This window comes from Brachycentrus maculatus, unplaced genomic scaffold (genome assembly GCF_059751285.1).
Source record: "Brachycentrus maculatus isolate JH-2025_06_01 unplaced genomic scaffold, ASM5975128v1 h1tg000987l, whole genome shotgun sequence".
NCBI lineage: Eukaryota > Metazoa > Arthropoda > Insecta > Trichoptera > Brachycentridae > Brachycentrus > Brachycentrus maculatus.
This window is the reverse complement of record NW_028281705.1, coordinates 335001-360000: the sequence shown is the minus strand read 5'-3', so window position 1 is coordinate 360000 and position 25000 is coordinate 335001. Positions and strand designations below refer to the sequence as shown.

Genomic DNA, 25000 nt, shown 5'->3' with positions numbered 1-25000 from the left:
TGCACCGAGTGTTTATACGCTGACCATATGGGCACCTTGCATGCACGCTTAGTGTGTACAGATATGTCCCGAGTGACAATCGGTGACCATGTGGGCACCTCGTATGCACGCGTAGCTGCATTGAGTGCATACAGATATGCACCGAGTGTTTATACGCTGACCATATGGGCACCTTGCATGCACGCTTAGTGTGTACAGATATGTCCCGAGTGACAACCGGTGACCATGTGGGCACCTCGTATGCACGCGTAGCTGCATTGAGTGCATACAGATATGCACCGAGTGTTTATACGCTGACCATATGGGCACCTTGCATGCACGCTTAGTGTGTACAGATATGTCCCGAGTGACAATCGGTGACCATGTGGGCACCTCGTATGCACGCGTAGCTGCATTGAGTGCATACAGATATGCACCGAGTGTTTATACGCTGACCATATGGGCACCTTGCATGCACGCTTAGTGTGTACAGATATGTCCCGAGTGACAATCGGTGACCATGTGGGCACCTCGTATGCACGCGTAGCTGCATTGAGTGCATACAGATAAGCCCCGAGTGTTCAAAGGTAGCCAAAGCGGTGAGTAGTTGTGATTATTTGGTGAAGTTCATTATTTTATTCCGTCAAGTTAAAAAAGATTATTATCTATAAAGATTACACTATCCATAAAATTAAGAAAGGTGTCTTGAGATGGTTTGGACATGTAGAACGAATGAGAGAAGAAAGAACGCTAAAACAAATTAATGAGGCGAATGTAATTGGGAAAAGGAGCAGAGGAAGACCTAGAAAAACATGGTACGATCAGGTATGCCAAATACTTGAAAGTGGTCAGGTTAGGAGTCGTAACAATCGGCGGGTATGTATGAGGCGATGAATGAACGTGGAAGAGGCGAAGAATGTTTGCAAAGACAGAGTGGTGTGGCGTTCTATTCTCTCTGCCTACCCCTGCGGAGAAGCGGCGTGATGGTAAGTCAGTTAGTCAAGTTGAAAAAGACATTATGTTTTGAAATCGCTTTATTACTGTGAAATACAGCTGGATGTAGTCGGATGTTATCGTAGCGATCCGGGCTAAATAAATCGGGATCCAGTAGAACTGACTCGGGCTAATGTTGCGGTGGTAGGTGGTGCGGTGCGAGAAGAACGAGGGGACTGCTCATTTTGCTGAAAACAGACAAATATTGGCGTTTCACGAAAATATAGTCAAATATCACATGTCATATGCGTATTCCAATACTAACACTGAATATCCATACAGAAGTTTCACTGCAAATAGATGAGTGTAAAGTTACAAACCTAATAAAAAACTATTATGGTATTTTTTGTATTTTACATTAACACTTTTATTTAGTTCTACTTTTAATACCTATTGTATTCTTGCCAGTGCCCTTTACTATGACCTAAATTATATTGTATACCCAGACACAGGCCATGCCTTTGTGGGATCTTTTTTTTATATTTGAATTTATGTCACGTTTGTGTAATGCAAAAGAATTGAAAATAAAGATAACAAAAATAATAATTACCCTTCTGATTCAATTTTGCTCCTGCTTCTATCAGGACCTTCATCACATCCAGGTGACCCCCTTGGACCGCATAAACCAGGGCTGTGCGACCTGTAACCGAGGCATACATCAGTGCAGTCAGATGTGTAAGCTGAGGATACACCAGGCACTCGGACCTGCATCCGGGGATGTGTAACAGTGCACTCACACTAGTAGCCGAAGACATACAACACTGCAGTCGGAGCTATAACCGAGGACATACATCAGTTGATAAAAGTATAGGTTACCCTTTGCGTCTGCTTGGTCCACGAGTGCCCCCGCTGCCAATAATATGTTGACTGCATCCAAGTTTCCCTCTTTGGCAGCTACCATCAGCGGAGAAATACCTGCTAAAGAGAATATACATATAAAACCTTCATCTGTTTCTAGTATTAGATCTGAAGATCCACTTTGTTCAGGAACGTGACTCCTCCTGAGACGTTGGCGCCCAGCTATCCTTCCATCTCTCTGGAGGTGTTCCGGGAAGGGGGTGACCCGGTGGCATCTCGTTATCCGCAATGCATGGGCTCCGCGATTGATCCAACCTTTTGAAACGGTCTCTCCATATGTTATTCTTTCTCTACTCCGTGTTATAGCCCTTTTTATCACTTTGGCTAGAGATTTCACTATTTATTTCATCATACAAAGTTTCACATAAAACATTGCAACATACTAAATTTATTTTAAAAAAATGTTATGTGAGAAAATTGTGCATACAATCAAATACGCCATGGCCGAATGATGCGATCTATTTCTATCTGCCCACTTCCATTATCAAGTCATGAGTAGTAGTTTGGAGGGTTTAGTGACTTTAGAGATAGTGGAAGCAGGTTGTACAACTTGAGTGCATAATCATCAATGTTCCTTCGACCGAAAGAGGTATACGAGTAGGTATGTTACATTTTGTTTGATGTGTTACTGCGTTATGGATCTTTTAGTTCTATGGACATTATGTATACTTTATAGTAAAACCGAGTGTTGTTTTATTGCTAACTTGGCTAGAGATATCATCATCCACTCGGGTCACGATAAGATTCTACCGAGATGCTAATATGGAAGTCCGAGTACTACAGGGCTCACATTTACACTGGCTGGTTCCAGTGATAGCGGCGCGAAATTATTCATTCTATCTATGATAAATAAACGACTTCCGATGGATTTCATAATTTTTTATCCTCTCCCGCAGCGCGTCTTGGCTACCCCATTAGAGGTTACGGGTTGGATTCCCGAAGGGACACAACAGACAAGAGTAATGGTCCACTCAATATCCCTAGGACTGAAGCGCGGGGCTGATCACCTTACCACCTTCTTGTGATTAATGATCAATATAACAGTGCTTAAGCTCGATGAGGCGTGTTATTCTCTCTGCCTTCCCCTGCGGGGAAGCGGCGTGATGGTTGTTTACCTTTAACTCCCCCTTTTCCTGTAGCCCTATTAGGAGAAGTTGGGACAGAATGGTGGCTGCTCGTTGTTGGGGCCTGTTTCTTAGTTTTATCCTTCTTCGGAGGCGCCTTGTGCTGTCCATATGCTCCACCTGGGGAGATTAATAGATTTATTGAAATAAGTAACTTAACAGTAAAACCTCAAGGCGTAGGTAAATGTTCCCACTGTGATATAAAATTATAAAAAGTAAATAAAAAATACCAAAAAAACTGACTCCACAGATACAGTTTTGTCCGCAGAAACGTACTCCCGGACAGGTCAAACTAGGTTGATCAAATCACATGTGAAAATGTATCATTTTGAAAATTATCGTAGAAAACTAACTAACCATCACGCCGCCTCCTAGCGGCGGTAGGCAGACAGAATAGAACCCCACATCTTCTGTCTTGGCAAACAATCTTCGAATGTTCCGCATTCATGCATCTCCTCATACGTACCTACCCGCTTATTATTCCGACTCCTGACCTGACCACATTTGCACATGAATATGATTAACTGTTCTCCCACTCTCACTTGATTCACATGCCCAAACCATCTCGACACACCTTCCTTAGTTGGCGGGATAATGCTTATCTCAGCCTTGCACCCATTCCTCGTGTCTAACGAGAGATCACATTCCGACTGCATTCAGTCTTCTCTCATCCTTCTATGCTCCACTTCCATACATTACCAGGACTGCACTGCTTAGCTTTCCCTGATGGGGTTTTATTTGATAATACTGAATTCAGGGCACCATTTACTCTCCTTTCTACAACTTATGTCTTTATCAATATTGAAGGATTTCATTAATTGATTCGGCAGTCACTTTGTGGTAAAATCTATCCATTGAATCCGATGTAGAGTATGATATTTGTCCATCATGTTTGTAATAGTGATGATTTAGTTTCTCGCACTTAACAACAAGACTCAGTACCCGTGTCTTGGCGGTGTTGCTGCAGGGTTTCCAGGGACGGGGCGGGGCCGGCTCGGGCAGTCAGGGCGTCCTCCAGCTCCTTAACTTTCTGCTCCAACTCGGTCGTCTTGCGTTCTGAGGATCAAACAGTAAGTCACTTTTCATCTCTCGTCTGCAAGTTGGAAAGCTGTCTTCGTATAAGTCAATTTATTTATGAAGATTCTGAATCAGTACCCGTGTCTTGGCGGTGTTGCTGCAGGGTTTCAGCGTGTTCAGCTTGCACCCTTTCCAGGGACAGAGTGGAGCTGCTAGGAGCGGCTAGGGCAGTCAGGGCGTCCTCCAGCTCCTTAACTTTCTGCTCCAATGGTGCAATGTCGTGACGTTGCAACACCTGCCGTTCTGAGGAACAAATAGTAAGTCGGTATAGTGGGATCGCCAGCCGAGCCTCCTGTCCGCAGTTTGGAGAGAAGTCTGTTCGTAAGGAAGAGAAGAAGGAAATGAGAAATATGGAACATACGTTGGATCGAAGCTCAAACTCTGAACATTTTTATGTCTCGACTTTCTACATTCATTTCAACAGGTCGGAAGAAGAAGAAGAATAGCACTAGATTTTCCATTCTTATAGAAAGAACTAGATTTTACATTCCTATAAAACTATACTCTGCCTCCGTAGTGCAATGGTCAGCACGCTTAGCTACCGTTTTGGAGGTCCCGGGTTCGATTCCATTGTTAAATAAATTTAGGTGATTTTTCATTCTAATATTTATTCAATATTACCCTGGAGGTGCCTGAAGCGGTGGGCTAATCACTTTTCCTTCATGTGTAAACAACGCTGATCAAGTGTTTGATGCAGTGCCCTATGCACCATTGGTGTGCGGATAAGGGTTGGAAGAAGAAGAAGAATAGCACTAGATTCCACATGTCTATAGAACTACATTACACATTCTTTGCACGATACAACATTAGCTATATCCATAACACGTTCAGTCCAGCAGATATTAGGAAGAGTCCTCTACTTATTTCCTGTAAAACGTCGCCTCATTTTCGGGAACGGTATTTACTTCTTATGTTTTATTTTGTAGCGTGCACACATCTACTAGTAAATATATTAGTCTAGATTCAAGTAGGTACTTGTTGTGGGTATACTTATGTGAAAGTGTATAGTTGGTAGGAAATGTTTACATTCCACTGGTTGTGAATACATTTACTGGCTTATACTTACTGCCTATTTCCAACTCCAGACAAGCTACTACTTCCTTGTGATCATTACTTTTAGCCCAGTCGAGTGGTGTATCACCTAAAAACATTGAAAATTATAAAATAGTTTCACAAGAGCGGAGCTTGTACATTAAGCCTGGACACCCTCGGCATCTTGGTGCGGAATGAAGGTAGAAAGACAGAAATGACTTGTTCACTGGCAGACATTGAATCGTGTAAGTACATACATAACATAATGGGGGTAATATGAACAATGTGCATTATTCGGGCATTTTGAACCAGCGCTTACCGGAAACTGGATTTTTATGTTGGATTATTATACTCGTGTACCAATGTTCCCATCCGTGAATGTTTTCACTATATCCACACCTATCCGCTACGCAACAAAGCTAATATGAGGAAAGAAATTACAAGTCTAGACGTGTTTCTTGTGTGTGAAGTTGTGTGTGAAAAAAAATTTCCTCGATCCGACATAGATGGCTGTTGTGAACTCATCTGTCTGCGTCACGAGGTCGGCCGATATATCTGCGCGGGAGATTAAAATATAATAAATACCAAACTAAATTGGACTTCAAAGCACTTTTAAAAATATTCCCATTGTGATTCAATTGTTTTATTTCTCTCTTTCAAAATTTTCATTTTTGTACAAAAGTCAGACGGTGACAATTTAATTTAAATCCTGATGATGGTATGATTATTCCGAAACCGGTAATAACGAATTAAATTCGTTTGAAAATGACATAACTAGGCGAAACGATTGTCACAAAATGACTTTTTTATTTGTTTTTCAACTGTAAAATGCAACTTAGTAGATTCAAATAACGAGTGCTTGATTTTAATATATAGACCTTTAATATATAATATATAAAAGGTCTTTATGCACCGTTTGCAAATAAATCTATATTTCTGTTTTTTCTAGTTGGTGATGATTGATGTAACCTATACACCAGGGGTTCCCAATCTTTTTCACCCACTTACAAGTTTAGTATTTTGTCACGGTGCCTTACTTTAGTAAGCTATTGGGAATAGATATAGTGACTATATGTATATATATATATATATATATATATATATATATATATATATATATATATATAATATATATATATATATATATATATATATATATATATATATATATATATATATATATATATATATATGTATATATATATATATATATATATATATATATATATATATATATATATATATATATATATATATATATATATATATATATATATATATATATATATATATATATATATATATATATATATATATATATATATATATATATATATATATATATATATATATATATATATAACGTGGTTATATTTTTCTCTTGTATATTGGGTATTAATAATATGTAAAATGGGTGTATAATAATAAAATAAACAATGTGTTGCTTTGTAATTAAACGACAATAAAAGTTTATTCTTAATTAATCTTTACAATAATTTTTATATCTATCTGATTCTGACAGTTAATAATATTATCGGAAGTCTTTTGTTTTATTCTGTGCGACGCATGCGACATCTGGTGGTAGAACTGTTTTATGTAGGTACTATTTGTAAGTACTTAATAAAATGTATAGGTAGGTACCTAGGTATTTTATTACATATATATATATATATATATATATATATATATATATATACATAGCGGTTTATATGTATAGTAAAAAATCTATAATCGATAATCATTCACAAAACTTAAAGCTTTTCCTGTTGGATTAGAATTTCCCCAAAGATCAGATGTGGAACCATCATGGGTAAATAAATGTCAAAATGGTAATGCATTAGAATGCAGGTAAAATATAAATATACCACTGTAATGGTATATTCAATATTTATTCTGAACGTTGAATTGCTCCATGTTTTCAGTATTAAATACTTAGGCATTGAATATTTTCAAGCTCCAAACTGCTGCTCAAAAATCATTGACGATTGAATCTGAAATATATTTGCCAGTTCCAAATATTGGTGTAGTATGGCTTGTAGTCTTTTACAACAACAAAAGTCAAAGTTGCAACTCATCGGTCTGAAAAACCAAATCGTTTACACACACTTGTTGTAGCAGGAATTGTACAGTTTTTCTTTTGGACGATGAGGGTTCAGGGAATGATTTTAAACTCACTGATTCTGTAGTTTCCTGTAAATATTTATTCCATTTTCTTTTAGACAAAGGAGGTGTAACCTTGATTTGATAATCGATAGTTTTTCGATTTGTTTTTGAAGTTTGGCTGTTCTTTCTATGAATTTTTGAAGATTATTTTAAGTCAATAGTGCCTATCGTCATTTTGCTATCGTTTCTATGATCTGACCTCTAACAATCTTCTTTACTACGTCTTTGTTAGTAGCGGGTTTAGCTTATTTCTTGAATATTTTTGGCAGATATTTTGTGGCACGTTTTATAAAACTTTATAAAATAAAACTAGAACTTTATTTTTAACCACATCCATTAGTGGTACTTTTCTCCAACTGGTTTCGACCAAAACCTCGTTGTATTCTGGAATATATATGTACATGTCTATCCCTGAAGATAACAAAGTTCTTTTTGAAACCGGTTCGAGAAAAATTCCAAAATAAATGTGGCTATAAACCAAAATCTAGTATTATCTTATACAGGGTTTAGATGAACTCAATTCGGTTTTAATTAACGTAATATTGTATTAAAAATGACTTTAATCGTTCGTTAAGATTATTTTTAACCTAAATTATGAAATGTTTAAAATTCTAACTCGTTTTTTAAGTAAAGGGATCTAAAGAAAATTACGGACAGCGCAACCAATTCCTTAGAGGCCGAATACTGATGGATATAATGACTTACGAAAACAACGCTACCTATTTATAACAACGTAAAGTGCAACTTTTGCCATTATGTGCTTATTAAGTGAAGTATATTACATATCGTAACATTTAATTAGACTGTCTTTATTACTAAATTACGAAATGACAGCTGATAAAGCGCAAAAATGGCTTTTCCGAAAACTTTGAGCTCTGGTTGAGGGCCAAAAGTAGCATCGAATATTTAAAAAAATATTTTTCTCGTTATGTGCGATCCAAAATGCAACTTTTTAGACCACTTTCATTGTTGAATTCGCAAAAAATGTCATCGGCCTATCCTAACCATGGTGTCCTGTATGTACATTGCGTGTGTTGGGCATATTACTACTGCTACTACTAGTTACACTTACCATCAATATCTTGCAGATCTACTGCAGCCTCTGCCTGCAGGAGTGCCCGTACTACCGGGAGGTGGCCCCCCCATGCTGCACGGTGTAGTGCAGTGACCCCTGTAACGGAGGATGTACTGTATATACAGGGTGTACGGCCAGCGCGAGGCCATGTAGCAGGACCCCACTACCTATCCCAGTAACCTCCCCAGTGTGTTATAGTCACCAATAGTTTACATTTAATTATCTACTTCTTGGATAATTTATATAGCGCCGTTTTCGTACGAAATCACTGGAAGGGCTTATATGTACCCTACTTTACTTATGTAAATATTTTTATAGGAGTTATTTATTAAAATATTTTTTTACATCTCAACAAAGATGAAGAAGAATATGAAAGTCTGGGTATTCAAGGTGCCTTCGACCGACGTAGGCAGGTTTAAGTGATCACTTTAGACACTTTAAACACTTTATAATCACTAGAATTTTCACTAGTGACATCCATTGGTATGACGAAGAAGCTATTTTACTGAGCAGAAACTCTTGTATTTGTATGTGAGGTCCGAATCCTGGATTATAATTACATACAGGAGAAATGCCAGAAAATATCCTTTTCATTTTTATTATTTTATCTTTTTTTTTTATTCATTTAATATATTTACATTTTTATTTATAACATAATACATTTGAATCATTTATACATATGGAGAACTTTTATATTTCGATTCGCTGTGCCTCTCCATAAAAGAGTCTGCGCTCTTGTGCTTGGAGAGGGACTTACACTCGTGGTTTAATGTTATATAATAAAAGATATAATAGTTTTTTTTATAGTTTTTTTTTAAAGATTTAAATGTATAGAGCTTTAATTTTTTTCTTAAGGATTTTTATATCATCTATTTTTTTATTTCTTTAGGGAGTTTATTGAAATGTTTGATTGCCAAATATTTGAAGTTTTGCTGAAATTGCTTGGTGTTGCATTTTGGAGTAGAAAAATCGTTTGAGAATCTCGATGATAAATTTTTTGTTAGATTTAAATAGTTGTCTCCCTTTAGTATTTGAAAAACTGCGGTTCTTTTATAAATGGATTCTATATTTGGGACTTGAAATTTTTTAAATAATAATTTTGTTGGAAATATTTTTTTTTTTTCAAGATGACTTTAATGATGGTTTTCTGTACTATTTTCACTGAGTTCAGTATGTTGTTGTACGAGCCTCCCCATGCAATAATGCCATACTGCAGTAGTGAGTGAGCGATAGCGTAGTAAACTCTCTTCAGGTTGTCGATGGTTAGTAAGTTTCGGATTCTAATGAATCCTTTTATCTTATAATTGGACTTCGTGAATATATATAATAATAGAATAATTCGGGATACTGTTAATATTAGAAAATGCTTAGTTAATTTCATTTTTAACGTTTTTTTAAATTCCAATTTAATTTAGAAACTGTGACAGTTACTGGATTATTCACCGTATGGATGATACCAATAAACATGATAAATGTCTTATCTTATGACATGGCATCTGTCGTTTTATACGAAATAAGGCGTATATCCGAGCATCCCAGGGCTTACGACCTGGCATTTGGCTGACTTAAGTGATCACTTTACGTATGTGCATTTATACCCCTTCATGGTGTAGGCCTCGTGGGCTGTTTTTAAGAGGGATTAGCCTCCGGCGAAGTAGATTCCCAGCTGTGAATCCATCTCTATGGTGGTCTGAACGCGACTCGTCTACCTTGGGGTTGGCCGTGCGATGCAAAAAAGTGCCAAATGATGTTTTTACCACATATAACTAACTTAAAAAAGTTAACTAACCACATATATAATATTTACCACATATATAATATATTATACACATCGGAATCATCCTACGTCTCCGGATCGACTTTGAAATAATAATGTTTTTTGTTTTTTTTTGTAATAAGGTAAAAAATAAAAAATAAATTCATTAACGATAAAAAAAACTCTAGTCTTTAGTAGACTCAAATAATCAGTGCATTTTTAGCATTTAATATATATATAAGTATATTTGCAAATAAATGTATATTTCCGTTTCTGCTAGTTAGTGATGATTCATGTAACCTATATACCATGGTGTCCTGTATGTACATTGCGTGTGTTGGGCATATTACTACTGCTACTACTAGTTACACTTACCTCCATTAGCTTGCAGATCTACTGCAGCCCCCTCCTGCAGGAGTGCCCGTACTACCGGGAGGTGGCCCCTGTATGCTGCACGGTGTAGTGCAGTCCACCCTGTAACGGAGGATGTACTGTATATACAGGGTGCACGGCCAGCGCGAGGCCATGTAGCAGGACCCCAATACCTATCCCAGTAACCTCCCCAGCATGTTATGGTCACCAATAGTTTACAATTTATTTATTTATTGTTTCGGCATTAACTTTGTGGTAAGACATGTGACATCCGAACTAAAATATAAAATATAAAATTGTTCTATAAGTAAGGAGAGGGGAAAATTAGGGGGAGGGGGTTAGTCAAGGGGCGGAGAATGAAAACAAAGGAAAAATGGAAAGCAAAGGTGAATAATTTTGAAACAATATATTATTTAATAAATTATTATTAGAATTTAGGTTTTTTCGGATTTCTAAATTTTCAAGATAATTCATAATTTGGCCTTTATATGGAACAAGGTGTATTCTATATTCCTTATTTATAGAACAATTTTATATTTTATATTTTAGTTACTATACAGACCTGAATGATGGAAGTTTAACTTCCGAAACATGTAGTCTATAATAAAACTCAAGTGGTAAAAAGCTAGTAGTTTCTTTAAACATAGTTTACATTTAAGTATCTATTTCGTGGATAATTTATATGAAATCATTGGAAGGGCATAAGTAAATACTTATTCTTCACATCATTTCATTAAATTTATTTATGAATTATTTTTTTCTGTTTTTTTTTAACGTTTTGAAAAAAATGAATCTGAATTTTAATGTAATAAAAAAATTCACTCTGCATAAGGTCTCTACCTCGTCAGCAAGAATGTTTGTAATTTCAGATTGAAACCCTGCTGGAATAAAAATTGTACTTTGTGTATACTGTTCAATGACTGAGATATACGGTGGAACATTTGTAGGAAAACGTTTAAAGAACACGCAATGAACACATTTATCATTACATAAAATTATTAAATATAACCTAATTTTGTTCAAATATAATTGAAATGTCCACAAAGTACACCTCCGCAGTGTAGTGATCAGCGCGTTTGGCTACCCTGCTGGAGGACCCGGGTTCGATTCCCAGGGGGGTCAAAATAAATATTGGTGATTTTCACACTCATATTTATTTGAGTAAATAAATATTAATTTAAATTGGACTACAAAGCACTTTTAAAGACATTCACATTGCGATTCAATTGTCTTATTTCTCTCTTTCAAAATTTTCATTTTTTGTACAAAAATCAGACCGTAACAATGTCACAAAATCACTTTTTTATGTGTTTTTCAACTATAAAATGCAACTAAGTAGTTCAAATAATCAGTGCTTGTTTTAACATTTAATATATAAAAGGTCCTAATGCGCCGTTTGCAAATAAATGTATATTTCCGTTTCTGCTAGTTAGTGATGATTCATGTAACCTATATACCATGGTGTCCTGTATGTACATTGCGTGTGTTGGGCATATTACTACTGCTACTACTAGTTACACTTACCATCATTAGTTTGCAGATCTATTGTTGCCCCCGCCTGCAGGAGTGCCCGTACTACCGGGAGGTGGCCCAGCCATGCTGCGCAGTGTAGTGCAGTGTCCCCTGTAACGGAGGATGTACTGTATATACAGGGTGTACGGCCAGCGCGAGGCCATGTAGCAGGACCCCAATACCTATCCCAGTAACCTCGCCAGTGTGTTATAGTCACCAATAGTTTACATTTAATTATCTACTTCTTGGATAATTTATATAGCGCCGTTTTCGTACGAAATCACTCGAAGGGCATAACTTAATACTTATTATTCACATCATTTCATAAAAAATCCATCAATAGAATTTTTTTAGTATTTTTTTAACGTTTTGAAAAAATGGATCTGAATTATAATATAATAATAAGATTTTCATTCTGCATAAGTTCTCTACCCGTCAGCAAGAATGTTTGTTAATTTCGAAACGGAAAACGTTAAAAAAACACGCAAAGAACACATTTATTACAACATACATATATTATACTCAGATATTATAACGTTGTATACAATCATCAAAGCAATTTTCGAAAGCCCTGAATTGCCAAAACTGATATCATTCTATGTACCGCCACGGCCTAGTAGACCACCTACTTTATTCTACTGTCCAAATGCTCGGACGGTAGCTCGCTTTAATACTCCTATACTAAGATTCCCAAATACTAGTAATGAATATGCCACCAATATACATTTCTACAATATATCGCTTCATAAATGTAAATCGGCAATAACTGACTTATTCCTAGCCCATAGAATGTCACGTTTTGATTGAAAACTTAGTTTATTTATGTTTTTGTTTACTTTCAGCATAATATTTTATTTTTATAGCATATATATATATTTTTTTTTTTATAACATGAAAGTAGTTGAAGACAACTTGATGAATCGATGTGTCGCAATTGATATATTCTTTCATTCTTATTATGTAAATGGTACAATAGTACCGTATATATCAAAAATTAAAAAAATAAATAAAATTATTAAATAAACCCTTATTTTGTTTAAATGAAATTGAAAAGTTCGTTAAGTACACCTCCGTAGTGTAGTGGTCAGCGCGTTTGGCTACCCTGCTGGAGGTTTCGGGTTCGGTTCCCAGGGGTTCAAAATAAGTATTGGTGATTTTCACTCTCATATTTATTTAATATCACCCTGGACTGGTACAAGAAGCGCGGGGCTGATCACCTCATCTTCTAACATTAAAAAAATGCTTCCAGTATTCGAAGCATTGCACGATAGTAAATAAATAAAACATAGTACAAAAATATCACAAAACACCGTGTTATACAATCACTTGTTAGTTAATTATAATACCCTTCTCGTTCCACACAGTTAATAAATATAATAATTATGAAAAAAGTTTATGATAATTTAGATCGCCTAAACTGATTGAACATACTGAACGATACTGAGACCACGCGCCGAGCACGAGCCGACCGGAAGTATTCACGATAAAGTTGACACTAAATAAAAATAATTTTGATATTTTATGACAATAAATCAAAGAGAACTAATTCATCTATGCCTCAAACCAAATTTAAGTGCAAAAAATTATCCATAGGTGTTGATATAAGGACGTAAAGTTGAAAAACGACTATGCATGCGATCTGCAGTCAACGGTACCTTTATAAAAAACGACAATAGATGCGATCCGCAGCTTACGGGTTAATTCTTGGAACTATCAAACCTTCGTCGTGTGTAAATCGTGTAACATGGTTGTGTACTAAAGGATTTCGATATTTTTGTCTAGTTTGTTGTTCAACGATGATACTCATCCACAATATTCCACGTACCGGCAGTAATTTTGAATGGTTATATTTCAAGGTGGATTGTCCCTTTGCTTATATATATGACTGGGCACAATTTTTTTGACTATGGAATATTGCAGATTTTGAACCATTTTTAAATTTGTTTTCGTCGAATGTCCCCAAGACTTTATTCCATATCTTAATATGGATTCTACTAAAGAACAATTGAATCTATTCTCAAAGGTAGAATATATACAGTAATATTCGCCCACTTGTATATCATATCGCTTTACTAACATCACCTATTATTGCTACATTCCTCGGTTAACTAGTTCAATAATCTTGGAATATCTTACCATCCCTATCTGTCCAGTTTACGTTTATATTATGTTGTTTAAGGAGAGTGTTGACCTTCGCCACGTCTCCCTTTTCTGCTGCGTTCAGTAAATCTTGTCCGGACATCTGTGAAATAATATCATTTAATTATAATATAATACAGCCATTCTATCATAAAGTTCAACAAACATTAGTAACAAAATACAAATAGAGAAAAAAATCCAAATAACTCCATATTGAAAAAAACTAGGCCCTAAAATGGATGTGAATTTATTCAGAAACGATAAAGAGATGACCCCAAAACATTTAAATTCACTTAAATTGTCCTTTAATTTCTGTAATTCGTAATAAGGAGATCATGTTTTATCTGAATCCAGAATCAAACTCTTCGGATGTTCTCGTACAATAGGTACAAATAGATATTGTAATAGGTAGCACAGGCAGAATATTGACTTACCGTTTTGTGGTTGTGGTCCTGGTGGTCCTGCTATGAGCGAATAACGCGCAAAGTGGTATTTTATACTCGACGCGTTATCTCGGAGAATGCTATCTCCCTGACTAAAGCAGGGCCGGACGACACCGGAAACCCAAATATCCAACCAAATGCGCATTCACGATTCTTTAGCGGACTAATATTCTCCTGGTAGCTGCCGATGATGTTACAGCAAACTCGGACAGTGGCGTCACGTTATACTCACCTACAAATGTAGAAGATTCCGAGAATTCGTATTCCACACCTACGCGGGCAGCATTACAGAGAGTCGGCTGTATAGTCTCCTTGCACTGCCATTCTGAGTGAGCGCTTTTACAATACTCACTACGCCTAGTTCAGTCTCTAAAACTTGCCAGTCAGTTTGAAGTTTACTGTCGAGAGATGGCTTTCCATCGTCGTGAAAAATAAATGGTTAGCAGGCACATAAATGTGTGGCGGATGATGTTTCTTTAAATGTTATACATACTATTTGAGAAATAAAATAACATTTCACATGCTCAAAAGTACATACATAAGATTCCCGGAGAATAATTAGAATCGCTTATATTGAGACGGTGTTGGGGAAAGAAAAACGTGAGAGTACTATTAAAGGGAGTAAGAATCAAGAATGGAGTAAAATATACGATAGACGCTAGCTCACCTCATCTGGTCACCCCGAATACCACACTTTATTAGTAAAAATAAAAATGGAATATTTTGTCGACAAGAGGCAGCCAGTTACATTGGGTGTAGGCTCATTTCGGGCTCAATAGTCCATATCGGCTACGCGCGTATTTTATTATGTGTTGGCGAATTTCTCCGCTGATAATCGGTTCAGTGTAACTGCGACTTGGAGATGATATCAATTACGATCAGGGTGATCTCATGCATAGGGAGAATGTAGAAATGCGTTATATGAGTGGTGAAATAAATATTTTTTTACGAGAGTGGTGCTCTGTAGACGAAACATGATTCTTGTGGCTCCGTTCGTTGCGACTTGACCTTCAGAAATTCTCTCCTTTGTTTGGAGAGCTCAGACACAGCAAAGGTATAACAGGAGGGAATGTATCGTCCCTAAATAAATGGGTCGGAGCATCTAGAACGAGGGACCCCCGCAAACGGTATTCCTGTTATCGGGTCAACTCTTTTTACATAATTGTCGGCACATGCTCAGGCCGCGGGAGATGGGAGTCTACTACCAAACCCAAATATTACGTCACAGTTTGTGCTCCAGGCGATCATTCCCGATATTTACATCCTGGGAAACGTTTCCTTCCAAAAAGAAGGTTTACTTACATCACTCTCGACCTATTAACCTTTCCCGTACTGATCATCCAAAATCACACTTGATCCGAAGCGGGCTACCAAAAGACCTCGATTCATACATTATTGTATGAAAATCGTAGTACGCAGCTCGCAACTCGCCGCCAGCCGAGTCACATATTATATACGGGAAGGGGATAGACCATGATCGGGAAGGTACGGGGGTTCTGCAAGGAGCGCAGGAATGGTGAAGGGCATTGTAGAAAATTGGGAATAAGGTGAGCGCTGCGGTTCTGGAATAGGTGCAGACGGTCGGTAAGGTATTGCGCGTTAGTCCAGATAGCGTCTTATCACTTTACAGCAGAATAATTCGAAAGATTAAGATAAACTTGTTTTTTTAAAGGTTTAATAAATTAATGCGAAGATAAGATGGTGAATAAGAATTTGATACTAATCTTGTAAAAGCAGAGTAATCAATCAATCGGCACTTAACGTCATTAATGCATAATCTATTTATAAATAATATATTTTTACAACATTTAGGGTGTTCAAATATTTGTTCACAAATATGTTTTTGGCAAAAATTTATAAAATAACTCCTTAGCAGAGATGATCTAGATTTGAGAAGAAGAATTTGGACACACTGTTGCGAATAAAATAACTGGTAAAATTTTGAGCTGAAAATGAAAAGGGCATTTTCTAGCGTTTCTCGGGTAAGTAAATATAATCCAGGATTCGGACCTCACATACAGATGAAAGAGTTTCTGCTTAATAAAAAGCTTCTCTCATCTCACCGTAGATGTTTCCAGTGAAATTCTAGTTAATTAAAAAAAATCAAACAGTTTGCTTCAAAATTAATCAATAAAATAGAAGTTCCAAGAATTTGAGTAGTGTGGTTGTCAATCACGGGTGGAATGGTGAATGTTACACGAGTAACACTATTTTAACTATACATGGGTATGTAACAAAATTTTGAAAAAATTGAGAATTTATTGTTTAATAAAATAAGGTCAAATTGTCTACTACCATTGGTCGGAGAACTCCATTTTCTAAAAATAAATAAATAACCGTATTTTTTAAAAGTGAAACTTCTTAGGCAGCGATTCAATGAACGATAATTAAAAGTGAAATGTGAAGTATAGTAGGCACATTTCGTTACATGAGAGAGAAAAATGATAAAGTAGAGAGAAAGAAAAAGAGAACTATACATTCCAACGCCACGGGAGTGGAGCGAATGTGGTCGACGTAGCTCGGCTGAGGTTGAGTAAGTAATATTTATCATAGTGTTTTGTGATTATTTATGTGCGCGTCCTGTGATTGGTTGATTTATACGGACATATAAAGATCGAATCACGGACATAAATATCATATTTTTGTATCACAAACCATTAATATCTGTATTACTAATTGAAGCGCCACTAAATGACCTAGTAAATATGAAATAAACAGGATAATAAATTTCTCTTATTCTTTATTTTTTTTATGAAGTTTCACTTCTATCACGTGTACGGTGCAGCACGCTCAATAAAAAAAATGTTTCGTTTACGAGTAATTAGTTCGGTGCGAAAAAGCACAAACGGTGTTTTTTCGACAGACAATCTGGCTAACATACTCGTAATATTGGAACGTTGTTATTAGTGTCATTTGAAATAATTACTGCTGAGGCGCCATATGTTGTACCTACCTATATACCTACATATATATATTATATATATATATATATATATATATATATATATATATATATATATATATATATATATATATATATATATATATATATATATATATATATATATATATATATATATATGTGTGTTAAAATACCTAGGTACCTACCTATACATTTTATTAAGTACTTACATATAATACCTATATAAAACAGATCTACCACCAGATGTCGCATGCGTCGCACTGAATAAAACAAAAGACATCAGATAGAAAAAATAAAATATTCTGAACTTTCAGAATCAGATAGATAGATAGAAAAATATTATAAAGATAAATTACGAATAAACTTTAATTATTAACTTTAATTACAAAGCAACACATTGTTTTTTTTTTTATTATTATACACCCACTTTACATATTATTTACACCCAATTTACAAAGAAAAATATAACCACGTTATAAAACGACAGTAAAAGTTTATTCTTAATTAAAAATGTCATTTGAAATAATACGATGCCGGTCGTAAGCCCTGGCTTCCATATTCTTCTTCGTCTGTGTTGAGATGTAATAAAAAATCAATATAAAACAAAAATGTAATATATTTTTATGTTGGACGAAACACGCTGTATTTTTAAAATGTCAACCCCTTGGTTACCGGGACTGTTGGGGTCACCATGCTGGAAATAATAAAATAAGCTTAAATAATTCAAAAGTGAAATGTTTGCCTGTGCCATTATTTTATGTTCACCTAAACATCTCTCGGAGTTTGGTTAGCTAAATGTATGCATTGTTATACAGAATCACTAACGAGTAAACGCTACTAACAAGCACTGCACAAACAACTCCGACCTAATTGACGGCATTCGGTGTTGAAAGATATAGAGTAGGGGTGCGAGTAATAAACAAATAATTTGTATCTTTATCGTTTGAGTTATGCAATATACGCTTCATACTTGTATCAATTCATAACATATTGTAACACGTAAACATGTATCCCTGACTCGTAAACATGTTCAGAATGAAGAATAGCGCAGCTTTACACAACTTACTTTTCGCGGGCGGAAACAAAATCGGTTTAATGTGCTTTGATTTTCTCGTTTCCCTTTAAGTATTTATGTAATATTACAACTTATTGTAATACATACACGATGATTCCATTCTAAATATCGACGTATAACTTACTGAAAAAAATATAATATGGCAACATACTCCAAAATGTATCTGATACTTTCATAAATCAAGACAACCGAATGGAGTAAACTGAATACAGCAATTTCTATGACAGCCCGTTACAGCAGCCATCTTCAATCATACATGTTTTTACTTTGGGTAATAATAAAGTACAAGAAAGTGGACAGGAAACTACGAAGGGGAGGTGAAATCTAATTATTCATTTCCTTAGGCATCCCTACATGAGTATTCCCCATCACTTCTAAAATTTATTTTATTTCCTCTAACCAAGAAAGAACACTTTCCATTCCTCGACATAACACATCATTCTTCGGTAATTCCTTCTCTGTCCAAGCGGCCAGACTATGGAATGGATTACCTCTCCCCGTAAACAAATGCACCTTCTCTTATAACTTTTAAGAAACGTCTGACACATTACTATCTTTCGTTAGAATCCTGACTGCCCATCAAACCTCCTCCCTCTACCTCCTTCCCTATACTCCCCTTTTCCTTTGCCTTCCTTATTATCATCAATTTGTAATTTTTATGTTTTTAAATGTTCGAGTACTATCTACCATCTGATTGCAAACAGCTATATATGGTATCAAACGTTTTGATCAATATCACTAGTCTGTTTTTGATTGGTTGGAAGATATTTCTGTTCAGCAATAAGCCCGCCAATGTACTTATTTCTTTTCAGTTCGTAAAGTTTAAGTAAATGAATGGCGTAGTGTTGTATTTATATTTTAAATCAAACACTTGTATAATACCCTTAATTGAGTATTGTTGCATTACACACGACTGGTATAAAAAAAACAGATGTTTTCATCAACAGATGGTTACAAAAACTAACGAACAGAAAAATGTTCAGTTATACACGTGGGGTGGGCGGGGTTATAACTAGAAGGGGCGGGGCTTAGTAAAATGGGAACATGGACAATAATGGTGATGTATTTTGGAAAAGCATATTATTCTTTGTCCTTAGTTTTTGACTCCAAAAGTCTCGGTAGGCAAAGGGTAATACGCGCTCTTATCGTGACGTTATCACTTGACATCAGGTGATGGGGCAGCCATTTTTAAATGGAATTTGCTCTAGTCCTACGTGTTGATTTTTCCAAACGATATTTCCTAATCTGGTTCCATTATAAAAATAATCTCTTGTCATTAAATGATAAATGTGTTATCAATGTTCAAACAGCGACTTTAATAAAGGTGGCGCAAAATTAATCACCATATCGGAAGATGTTAAAATTTTGGCAAACGGCGTTGTACGACAATCATATTTGGCGTTTGTAAACTAGACAGTTGCAGTATATAAACAGATTCAAGGTAGCGCAAAATTAATCACACGATTTTTTTGTAATACCTTTTTTTCAAATAAAAAAACAAAATCAAAATCTTTATTCGGATCATAACAATTTTTCCTGTCAAGTAGCTTCCACCAGTGTTGGTCAATTTGTTTGTATACTGCAGCTGTCTAGGTCACAAACGTCAAATATGATTGACGTATGACGCAACTTGCAAAAATTATAACATCTTCCGATAGGGTGGTTAATTTTGCGCCACCCTGTATGTGTGCTGGCACACCCTTGCTGATTTTAACCTTTATTATTTTATTGGATTAAAAAAACTATCTGGCAACGCTCATGGAACAAGCATAGGTCCACTCTCGTCGGAATCTCAAAAGCTACTGCCGCTCTGCCCGCTAGCTAGCGAGAGAACGATGAGCTTCGAGCTCCCCACGCTTGCACAGTGCAAGTATGCAAAGGCGAGATGCGAATATAGTGTCGCGGTTCCTGCACACTCTTCACGCGCTGTTTATATATATATATATAATACTTCAAATGTACCCGATAAATTCTGATGATTATTAATATTATTTGTTTTTAAATGAATGCGTAAATATGTTATGGAGGAATACCTAAAGTCTCAGCCTTGTATTTACTGTATTTATAGAGATATTATGGTTATTAGAAGCAATGTGTACTAGGTACACAACACCGGGAAGGGAGGGGTAAATGTTGGAGCTAGAATGATCCATTTGAAAAGTAGATCAGAAAGCTGCTGTCGATGCTGTGCTTCTTACCGATAGATTACCACTTAATGCTGGGGTTTGATTTTTTTTAATGTTTAAAAAAAACACCAGTTTTATTTTTTAAATGTTTTATTCAGAGTTCATCCACGATTCAAATAAAATGTAATACATGTGCGGCTGAGCCGAGGTCGAACACGCGCTAGCGCATGTCCGACCTCGGCTTGATAATGTCTTAATAAGAGGAAACGCGTCATGTTATCATATATCGCTCACTCCTTTCAAGAAGGTCATAAATCAAAATTTGTCAATTTTCAGTTGTGCATGTTTTCAGAATGCCCAGAAAATGTACTATATCCTAGCAAAAGAGGCATATTTTAAACTTAATATTTACCCGCTACAGGGCAGAAAGTGTTGTTTTTGCATTTTGAAGAAAAGCCATTGTTTAACTATTTTTTTTAAATATACTAAATATTTTTCAAATGGAGAAAAAACCTTCAAGTTTTACCTAAAAAGATCTGTTGCACAGTAAAAAGTTCAAAAAGTGGCTTGATATTTATTTTTAAAACATTGTGTTATATTTTAAATCTTTAAAAACGTTCTCCTGAAAAATCAAGTTTTTTGATTTATGACGTTCTTGAAAGGAGTGAGCGATATGTGTAAACAAAAGTAGAATTTAATCCAATAATCGTGTCTAATTTTGGGTATAAGTATTACCCAACAGGGATTACATTGTTATATTTTCTCAATATTATCAATATTTAAAACGTAATTTTCTTTTGTGTCATCGCCCGTAACCCGCGTCGGTTACAGTCATAATCAAATATTTATAGTGATTTTAAAACAAAGCAACATTTTAATCATAAAGTATAAAAAATAAAACAACATTTCAAACATTAAATTATTTATTTTTAAAAATTAAATAAAAATTGTTCTATAACAGCTAGCCGCAAGGAATGGGCCGAAACAAGTTGTCCGAGGCGTTGACTCTCAAAACCGGCTTGCTCCACTTTCAAATCGGCAGTTACAAAAGTCGAAAATTCTGAATTTTAGAATCTGTTAACACTTGATTCCACGTTTCCGACGCAATCCCTGCCAGAGTTGCTAACATACATCGACGGATCGCAGAATCGTCCATCAATTACTACCTATTATTGACATCTCAACATAGATGAAGAAGAATATGGAAGTCTGGGCATTTACGGGACTCGCGACCATCATAGCAATCACTTTACACACGTGTAACATTCACCAATTCTACCCACGATTGACAACCACACTACTCAAATTCTTGTAAATTATACATGATCCAATTTTGAAACTTTATGATGGTCGTAAGCCCTGTAAATGTTCAGATAGAATTGTATAGCTATTTTAGGACCGTCAGTCCATTTAATCTTCACATTCGTTTGAAAATGCCATAACTAGGCAAAACAGTTGTCGCAATATGAATTTTTATGTGTTTTTTGTTAATAAAATACAACTTAGTAGACTCTAATAATCTGTGTTTGATATAACAATTAGTACATGAATTAAAATGCAGTTCTAAAAATTAAACGTCAAATCAATAAATTCCATATTCATCTTCATATATGTTGAGATGTAAAATAACTCCTATACATGGAGATAATCCAGATTTGTGAACAAGTATTTGCAACATTTTGAGTGTGTTCAAATGCTTGTTCACAAAATCTGGATTATCTCCAATTACAGGAGTTATTTTCACATAATTTTTTAGCGTCTCATCAAAGATGAAGAAGAATATGGATGTTTGGGCATTTACGGGGCTGGCGAATAGTCTGGTTTAAGTGATCACTTTACACACGTGTTGCATTCACCAATTCTACCCATTATTGACAACCACACTACTCAAATTCTCGGAAGTTCAATATATATGAACCAATTTAGAAACCTTGTTCTTGAATCACTAGAACTTCACTAGAGACATCTATTGGTGAGATCACTTAAACCAGCCTATGACGGTCGTCAGCCCCGTAAGTGCCCAGACTTCCATATTCTTCTCCATCTTTGATGAGATGATGAGAAAGTGTGTTAGCTAGTTTAGTTAAGTTGGTTGCTATGCGGAGCTGGCCGGGTTCGGGCGTGGCGGCCTCGCGGGTGCACGCCGTGACTGCCGTAGCTGGCCGCGCCGGCTCCCGTCACTTGGCGACGCCCACCAGGGCCGGCCGCACGCACCGCTCCTGCAGCTTGTAGCCTACCTTGCTGACCACGACCACCGTGCCGGGCTCCGCGCCTTGCACCTCCTGCCGAAGCAACAACAGCGGTGCAGTGGATGGCGTGTCTCATTCGTTTAAGTTAGGAGGTGGATTGTTGGCTGATGTATCAACTGTCCTTCGTGTGTTAACGTTCAAGATGACACTGCGTTATATATAATGCAGTGTGAATTCCTCTCCAAAACATGTCTAACATATATCGTTATTCTCAAACTCCACCTCCTAATCTACTGTAACTGCAGACAGTTGGTAGAATTCCATATTGAATTGGTTGAAGGTTTATTGGATTGAATTCTACATTTATTTTTTTTCATTTCATTCAAACCCTTTTCCGCACCCCAATGGTGCATAGGGCGCTGCATTATATAAACAGTGTTATCTTGATCGTTAACACGAATCCGCTTCAGGGTAATATTGAATACATATCAGAGTGAAAAGATCACTTGTGTTTATTTGACCCCCCCTGGGAATGGAACCCGGGACCTCCAGAATGGTAGCCGAGCGTGGTGACTATTACACTACGGAGGCGGACAATATAATGCTCAAGTAGTAAAAAACGAGTGAACTAACTAACTTATCATCATGCCGCTTCTCCGCAGACTTAGGCAGAGGAATAGAACGCCATACACCACTCTGGCTTTGCAAACATTCTTCGCCTCTTCCACACTCACGCATCTCCTCATACATACCCGACGATTATTTCGACCCCTGACCCCGGCCGCTTTCAAGTATTTGACATACCTGGTTGTGCCAGGTTTTTCTCGGTCTTCCTCTGCTTCTTTTTCCAACTACATTTGCCTCATAAATTTGTTTAACCGTTCTTTCCTCACTCGTTCGTTCTACGTGTCCGAACCATCTCAACACACCTTTCTTAATTTTGTCGATAATGCTTATCTCAGCTTTGCATTCCTTCCTTATTTCACTATTCGCACATCTATCATACATCGTTTTGTCGCCCATTCTTCTGAGAGATCGCATTTCGTCTGCATTCAGTCTGCTTTCATCCTTCTTTTGCCAGCTCCACGTTTCACTTCCATACATTAGAGTTGGAACCAGGACTCCGTTTTTGCGATAACCGATAAATAAATAAGCATTATACAGTGAAACCTCTACCTAGCATTTTTAAAGGGACTTATTAAAATAAACTACGAATGCGGGAAAACAATGAATGCGGGATTAAGAGGTCAATACGCAAATATATACGACCGAGTAAAGATACCGTCCTCCCAATCTGCATAACCATTCGTAGGCTAAAATTCTAAGAAGAATACATGTTTCAGATGCAAATGTATTTATTTAAAAAAAAATACAAACCTGAATAGATTTTACAAAATACTTTTGCTTTTTAACTGTTTTATTTTCGTAAGCCAATAGTGTATTTTCGGCTTTGCAAATAGTATTTTTTTCAGCGTCGGTTATTGAATGTGCGTTGTAGAAAGTTTTCTTTCAAAGAGTGCGCACGCTTCTGGAGATGCAGGTACAGGCAGCGGCTCCTTTTCATCAATATCGACCTCTCCTGCTATCGGTTACACGAGCTTTCCATAGTTTCTATCCCATACGTTGCCGTTGAATGTAAAAAAATTGATAATAATGTAAAAAAAAAACAGACAAAATGTATCAAATATGCAGCTTAATTCAAACGATAAATGGTGATAGAGAAACAATCGATGCGGTTTAGTTTAGTATGAAATTAAGTCGGGAGAGAGGAAATAAACGACACATCCGAGAAAACGATTATTCGAGGAACGATAGATAGAGGTTCCACTGTAGTTCATAATTTAGCCAAGAGACGCGCTATGAACGCCAAAATAATAACTTCGCTGGTATCTCCAAGACGAACTGTCAATGCAGTCATGCAAAAAAAGTCACGCAGCAAAGGGTTAAAAAATAAAATTGACCGTGTGGTATGTTTCCAGGATAGAGGGGGACGAGGCGGCGACGGAGCCCTCGTCGCGGCTGGCCGCGTACGTCAGCTTCGGGGGGCTGCTCATGCGACTGCAGGGGGACGCCAACAACCTGCACGGCTTCGAGGTGGACCAGCACATATACCTGCTCATGAAGAAGCTGGCCTTCTAGCCCCAAACAAACCACCCATCGCAAT

At 36.4% G+C, this 25000-nt stretch overlaps 1 protein-coding gene and 1 long non-coding RNA gene across 2 annotated transcripts in view; both read right to left on the bottom strand.

Annotated features, from left to right (window-relative positions):
* LOC148299715 (uncharacterized) overlaps nt 1–25000 on the bottom strand; it is a 78939-nt gene that overhangs the window by 30172 nt on the left and 23767 nt on the right. The window lies entirely within an intron of this gene.
* Nucleotides 5098–10527, bottom strand: LOC148299717 (uncharacterized). Its single transcript, XR_015839043.1, has 3 exons — nt 10433–10527; nt 8299–8397; nt 5098–5172 (listed from the first exon to the last, which is right to left on the bottom strand). It is a non-coding gene; the product is annotated as an uncharacterized LOC148299717 (long non-coding RNA).